The following is a 7,155-nucleotide window of genomic DNA, read 5'->3' as shown; positions in this document are numbered from 1 at the left end:
TTTGTTGTTATTGTAGTTTAAGTGAAAGTTTACACTTCCAGTTAGTCTCCCAGACAAAAATTTATACATGCACTGTTTTGTGACCCTAGTTGCTCTCCCTATACTGTGACAGCACGCTCCTCCTTTCCACCCGATTTGCCGTGTCCATTCAGCCAGCTCCTGACCCTCTCTGCCTTCTCATCTCACCTCCAGACAGAAGCTGCCCATTTAGTCTCACGTATCTACTTGAGCTAAGAAGCACACTCTTCACGAGTATCATTTTATGTCCCACAGTCCAGTCTGATCTTTGTCTGAAGAGTTGGCCTTGGGAATTGTTTTAGTTCTGGATTGACAGAGAGTCTGGGGGCCATGCTTTGGAATCCATTTTTGTGTGATTCTGAGCAGATTTCTTTATTAACCTTCTGAAATCTCCAATCTCTTATCTGTGAAAGGAGACTAATAATGGTGCCCCCTCCATGACTGCGGTGAAGCAGAAAGCTGGGAACGGGGACATAGCAGCAGACAGCTTAAGGCTTCTATAATCTCCATTTAGGGAATCCCCTTCTGTGGCGTCACTAGGCTTGGTGTTGCCCAGTGAAGTAACTCATGGTGTCACCCCCGCCATGGGCCTCCTCGCATACCAGAATCCTTAGTAATGTTCTTTGTGCTAATGTTACTAATTTTAATCATAGAATAATATGTGCTAAACAGAGTTTTAAATTGCTTAAATGTAATATTTCTTAGATTATATGAATACTAACAGTAAAACTGTTTTGTAAAATCTTTCCACACTGAATCACAACATTGGTTACGTTATTAGTGACCGAGCAGAAGACTTTTTTGATTTTTCTCCTTTTCCTTTAATTACTACTTCATTCTCAAAAAAGATATAGGTTCACAAATGCTAATTACCACAACGTTGTAGCTTAAAACACCAGAAATTTTGACCAAATCAGTGCCTATAAAAACACCGGCAGCAAGGAAACAACCGCCTGCACTTGTAGCCAGTGCTGGTGGAACCATGTGATTTGAAGCCTCGTTGTAATTGGGCGATAATGATGCTCTGACCAGAGTGCATTAAAACCAAACCAAACCCGTTGCTGTTGAGTCAACCCGACTCATAGCGACCCTGTAGGACAGAGTAGAACTGCCCTATCAGGTGTCCAAGGAGCGGCTGGTGGATTCTTACTGCCAACCTTTTGGTTAGCAGCCGAGCTCTTAACCACTAAGCCACCAGGGCTCCGTGGGAGTGCATTAAAAAAAAAAAAAAAGTTGCTGTTGAGTCGATTCCCGACTCACAGCAACCCTATAGGACACGTTAGAGCCTAGAACCGCCCCATAGGGTTTCCAAGGAGTCGCTGGTGGATCTGAACTGCTGACCTCTTGGTTAGCAGCCAAACGCTTAACCACTGCACCACCAGGAAGGTTCAAAAAGTAGCTTTAGCCTTGTAGGTATATTGATACATGTAAGCTGGACTTACGAAAAATATTTTTGTTGTTGTAACTAACTACAGGGTTTTTTTTTTTTTTATAAAAAATAATACATTTTTGCTGAAACAGTGCACAAAAATTTTATAGACAGTCATTTTGGTGTCACCCCCTCCGACAGTATCCTCACCCCCGCGCCCCTCAAGTGAAGCCGCTGATCCCCCACCTCCAAATAAAAGCCCAGGTAAAACCCCTGACTGACTGGGCTTGGTTCTCTGCCCACCATCGGTCCACTGTTGTGACCAGGTCCTTCCTCCAGGCCTGGTCAGTTGTCCATCCCTGGCTGAACCCGCGGAAACGGAGGAGGTCTCAGAGGAAGGGCAGGCGCCGTTACTGGAAGAAGGGGGACAGGAGGCTGGGCAGACCAAAACAAAAGCTGCTCGCTCCGTCCCATCCGACCTTGCTTTTACCTTGCAGACACCAGTTGTGATTTCTTCCTTGGTTACCCAAGAGGAATCACCCGTCTGAGAACGCGAATAGGAATAGAACTTAATGATCTGATCCAGACCCCTTGCGTTACAGATGAAGGCCCTGAGGTCCAGTGAGAGGAGCTCGTTGCTGAAAGCTCTACAGGTTATCTGGTGCCTTGGCAATTGTTCAGGACAAAAGTGCAGAGTCCTGGACACTTGGGGATGAGGATCTCAAGGCCGTCTCCCTTTCTGGGTGGGGCTGGGGTCAGGAACACACCTCAGTAAGGTTCAGGAATCAGCAACTTACCTCGCTGATTTGCCCGACTTATTGCCAAGTGTGGATTGTGCCAGGTACTGTGGGTGCGGGTGCCATTTATATAAAGAGCATTCTACCTCCCACCAGACCCTGCCAACCTCCTTCAAAGGGAATTCCAGCTGAATACACAGGAGAATCACCGGAGACCAGTACTTTTCAAACTATGGATCAGCCAAGAAGTGAATTTAGTTGGGTCAAGACCAGCTTTTTTTTTTTTTTTTTTTTTTTTTAAGAAACAGAATAGAACAGAAATTATATCATGGGGTAAATATAGTCTCATGAAAGTTTTCTCATTTGTAATTTATATACAAGGCCACTGGCTAAATACTTTCTCCTTATTTCCCAGCCCTGGTCCCCAGCAGTATTATTCCCTATCTCCTTTTTAAGGGAGAATTCTGTTCCACAAATACATATGGAATGCTGAGCACTTTGGATGTAGAGATGGTGACGACACAGTTTTTGCCCTTGTGAGGGACTCTCAACCCAGTTGGAAATGGCCTCTCATCCAGAGTTGGGAAGGGGAGAAAATTAAGGGGGCAGACGGTTGCAGGGTACTTCACAGAAACAATGTCTAGGCACTGGAATCAGAAGAGGGGAGACTTCCGTTTTCTACTTTATACGTTCTGCGTGACTCGAATTTGTCGCAATAAATGCGCGTGACTTTTGTCATTTGATAAGCCCAGTAAAAATGTAAAAATACGTGAATGAATAAATGAATGAAAGACAGTGTGAAAGTCTTGGCCTTAGGGGAGGAAAGGAAACCAACGTTTACTGAGCAGTCTTTCAAACACCAAACCTTTTAGGACTTTTGATACAGGGAGGTGAGTCTCTTGATTCCCTTCCTAAAAATGGAGATGCCGAGGCCCGAAGACGCTAAGCACTTTGCTGAAATTTACTCAGGTAGTAAAGGAGAGGGTCCCTTTGATGGCACAAATAGTTAAGCACTCAACTTACTAACCAAAAGGTTGGTGGTTCGAACCTACCCAGAGGTGCCTTGGAAGAAAGTCCTGGCGATCTGCTTCAGAAACATCAGAGCCTTGAAAACCCCGTGGAGTGTATTCTACTCTGTGACATGTGGGGTCGCCCTGAGTGGCAATTTACTCAGCAACTGGTAGTAAAGCATAGAGCTCATAACCTTTTTCCATCTACCAACTAAGAAAAGAGGTCAGGGACCAGGGACAATGACTTCAAAAACTTTGTTTTGAGCCTTTGTAAATATTCAGCATTTGTTATCTTGCTCTTTTTTTTTTCTCTACTGATTAATAGTTAATCTCTTAAAGTAAGAGAGGGCCTACGTGTTTTGGGAGGTGGAAGGAAGACTGTTAGGGCAGCCAGTCTTGGGGTACAGGTGCTCTCGCGCAAAGGGAGCAGGCAGCATAAAGCGGGTAGGCTGAGTCAGTCCTAGGGCCTGCCCGCCTCTTAGACCAGGTGCTGCCTGAGAGGCCTGAGGGGCCCTGGCACCAGCAGGGCTTCCCTCGGCAGGCCTTGCCTGGATGGATTGTCGAGTCTCTCAAACCCTGAGGAAGAGGCTTCTCGTCTTACTTTCTTGTGCTGTTACAACAAAAATACCACAAGTGGGTGGCTTTAAGGAACAGAAATGTGTTTTCTCACAGATTAGGAAGCTAGAAGTCTGAATTCAGGGCACCAGCTCTATTTCTGTCCCCTCTGGAGGAAAAGACTTGTCTCAGCTTCTCTTGCCCCGGGCGTCCTTGGCTCCCCGGCTTCTATCTTCCTGCATCTGCGCTTTCCTTGCTTCTGTGCCTAATCTGCTCTTCTATCTCAAAAGTGATTAGGTTTAAGTCACACACCCTACACAGGTATGGCCTCATTAACACAACAAAGAAAACCCTATTCCCAAATGGGATTACATCCACACGTATAGGGGTTAGGATTCCAGTGCATATTTCATGGATGACACAGTTCAATCTACAACACTTCCCTCTCTGCCTGACCTGCCCAAGTCTTTTCAGCTTGAGCCCCTGTGCTCACCTCCACCCACCCTCCTTCCTCCCCTCGCCACCTGCCCAGAGGGTCCACATGTGGTCTTGCTTAGTCCCAGGTGACTTCCTCCTCAGCCTCATTTCTTCCCCCCTCATCCTCTACTGAATGTTCTTCGTCTACAGGGAAAGAACAAGAAGACTGTGGCCCAAGTAGGACAGGGAGACATACTGGAGCTAAAGAAATGGGGAAGCGTCCTCTAAAAAACCCGGCCACTGCCTGGTCCTGCATCATCTGCACAATCATTATGTTCGAGTACATTGTGGCAGCCTCTGTGTCAATCCATCTCGTTGAGGGTCTTCCTCTTCTTCGCTGACCCTCTACTTTACCAAGCATGATGTCCTTCTCCAAGGACGGAGCCCTCCTGATAACATGTCATGGATGGGTGTAATTAAATGAGCTTTAGCAGAGACTGATTTTTCATACTAGATCCTGTGGTCATACAGGGCTCCAGCCCTCCCACAGGTTATCATTTTTAAGCCAAGCATCTCTAAAGCTATTTCTTCCTTTTCCTTGCTGGATTCTATCACTGAGCTCATGCATATGGACAGAGCTTCTGAGTACAGACTCAGGACAGAAAAAGGCAAAATAAAAATCACCAACTGGTCAATAATGGAGCCTGGTGGCTCCGTGGTTAACAGCTCAACTGCTAACCAAAAGGTCGGCAGTTTGAATCTACCAGCCACTCCTTGGAAACCTTATGGGGCAGTTCTACTCTGTTCTATAGGGTCGCTATGAGTGGAGATTGACTCAACAGCAACGTTTGATTCTTTTGGTTAGTGATAGAATCAGAAACTCTCTAAGTACAGCAGGGGAGGGTGCTGGTCCTAAAGCCAGCTGGAAGGAGATGAGATGGGGTGAGCAGAGCGCTGGACTTCCTCGGTGGCAGTGCAGAACTCTGGGGTGACTCTTCCTGGTTGGTGGAGACCTCTGTATGGAGACAAGGAGGAAGCTGCTAGTCAAAGATTCTGCCTTCTGGTTTGGTTTTGTCTTGGCCAGTGCCCATCCCCAGGCTCCTGCTCCCTGAAAAACTGGCCACCGAAACAAAAACCCAAACTCACAGCCACCCTACAGGACAGAGAAGAACTGCGCCCCCGGGTTTCCAAGGAGCAGCTGGTGGATTTGAACTGCCAACCTTTTGGTTAGCAGCCGAGCTCTTAACACTACACTCCAGGGCTCCTGGACACCTACTGTGGAATCGTGAGGCACCTGCGGGGACTTCTTCAGGTGGCCCCTCTGCCACCATGTCTCCTCTCCACAACACTATAGAATTGTGTTTCTCTGTTTAGACTCTTCTTGGCTGGTATCGATTGTTACCTTTATTAGCTAACAGTATACCAAGATAAAAATAAACACCGGTGTTTGTGCAGGGAGAGAGTAACCGTATCTGCGTCTTCAGGGCTAGGAAAAAACTTGCTTCAAGACCCAGTGGTCAGACGAGTACCTGATCCTCTCCTTAGCACACCTCTTCAATGATTATAAGGATGTCTATCTGTCTCCTTTGCCCTAGCAGGCCGGGCGGCTGTGGTCTTCCCCACACGCCCTGATTGCTTGGCGCTCATTTAACAGTTGTGGACTAACACCAGGGCAGGGCTACCCAGGAAGCAGTCATTTCAGGGCTGGGCCTGGTGCCACGCCTCTTAGCTCATTTCCACAGGCAGCTGCCCCAGCTGGCCAGTCCCCACCACGATTTGAGGTTAGGGACCCTGCTCCCGGACAGGCAGACGACAACAGCAACTACTGCATAGCCAGGAAACATGCCCAGAGATTTGTCGTGTTCCATATCCAGCTCAACTGTTCCCACAACATAGTGACCAAACCCAAAACCTGTTGCCCTCGAGTAGATTCAGACTCATAGCAAGTCTACAGAACAAAGCAGAATTGCCCCTTAGAGTTTCCAAGGGGCAGCTGGCAGATTCAAACTCCTGACCTTCTGGTTAGCAGCCGAGCTCTTAACCACTACGCCACGAGGGGCTCCATGACCTAGTGAAGTGGTGGTGTATGACCATTCTCACCGTCACAGAGAAACTGAGGCTGCGAGAGGCGACAGCTTGCCTAACCAAAGTCACACAAGCCTGCTCTTAAAAAGACAGGGAGGACTGGGATTTGTGCCTGTGCTCAGTCTCCTCATCTGTAAAATGGAGATAATAATACCTACCTCTTACAAATAAATTATTATGTAGGTGTTGAGACAAGTACCTACCTCTTATAAATAAATTATTATATATGTGTTGAAATCCGCGCTTCGTGCAAATGGTTAACACACTCAGCTGCTAACTGAAAGGCTGGAAGTTCAAGTCCACCCAGAGGTGCCTCAGAAGAAAGGCCTGGTAATCTATTTTCAAAATATTAGCCATTGAAAACCCTATGGAGCACAGTTCTACTCTGGCACACATGGAGTCGCTATGCATGGGAACTGACTTGATGGTAACATAGTAGGTGAGTCTGGCACACAGTAGGTGCTCAGTAAATATTTGTGTCCTTAGTGGATACATGAATGGCAGGGGATAACCTCGGTAGACCCTGGCACTTCTAGCGGAGGGTACATTCTGTAACTTCCTTTCTTGCTGTTAACTGCTGTCCAGTTGGCCCCAATCGTGGAGACCTCATGCACAAATGGATTGGAACTTTGTGATCCACAGGGTTTTCATTTGCTGATTTTCAGAAGTAGATTACCAAGTCTTTCTTCCTAGTCGGTAGTCTGAAAGCTCTGCTGAAACCTCTTCAGCATCATAGCAACACACAAGCCTCCACTGGCCGACAAGGGTGGCTGTACATGAGGTGCACTGGCTGGGAATCGAATTCGGGTTTGTCACATGGAAAACAAGAATTATACCCGAGCCACCCCTGCCCTCCATAACCTCCTTAGTTCCCCAGATTTTCCCTCCACACCTGGCAACCCCGGGCAAAGCCTCAGGGCTGGGGGTGGGGGAGCCTACTTCCAGTCTTGGGGCAAAGTCAGCC

This window comes from Trichechus manatus, unplaced genomic scaffold (genome assembly GCF_000243295.1).
Source record: "Trichechus manatus latirostris isolate Lorelei unplaced genomic scaffold, TriManLat1.0 scaffold00004, whole genome shotgun sequence".
NCBI classification, from domain to species: Eukaryota; Metazoa; Chordata; class Mammalia; order Sirenia; family Trichechidae; genus Trichechus; species Trichechus manatus.
Note: the sequence above shows the minus strand (reverse complement) of the source record.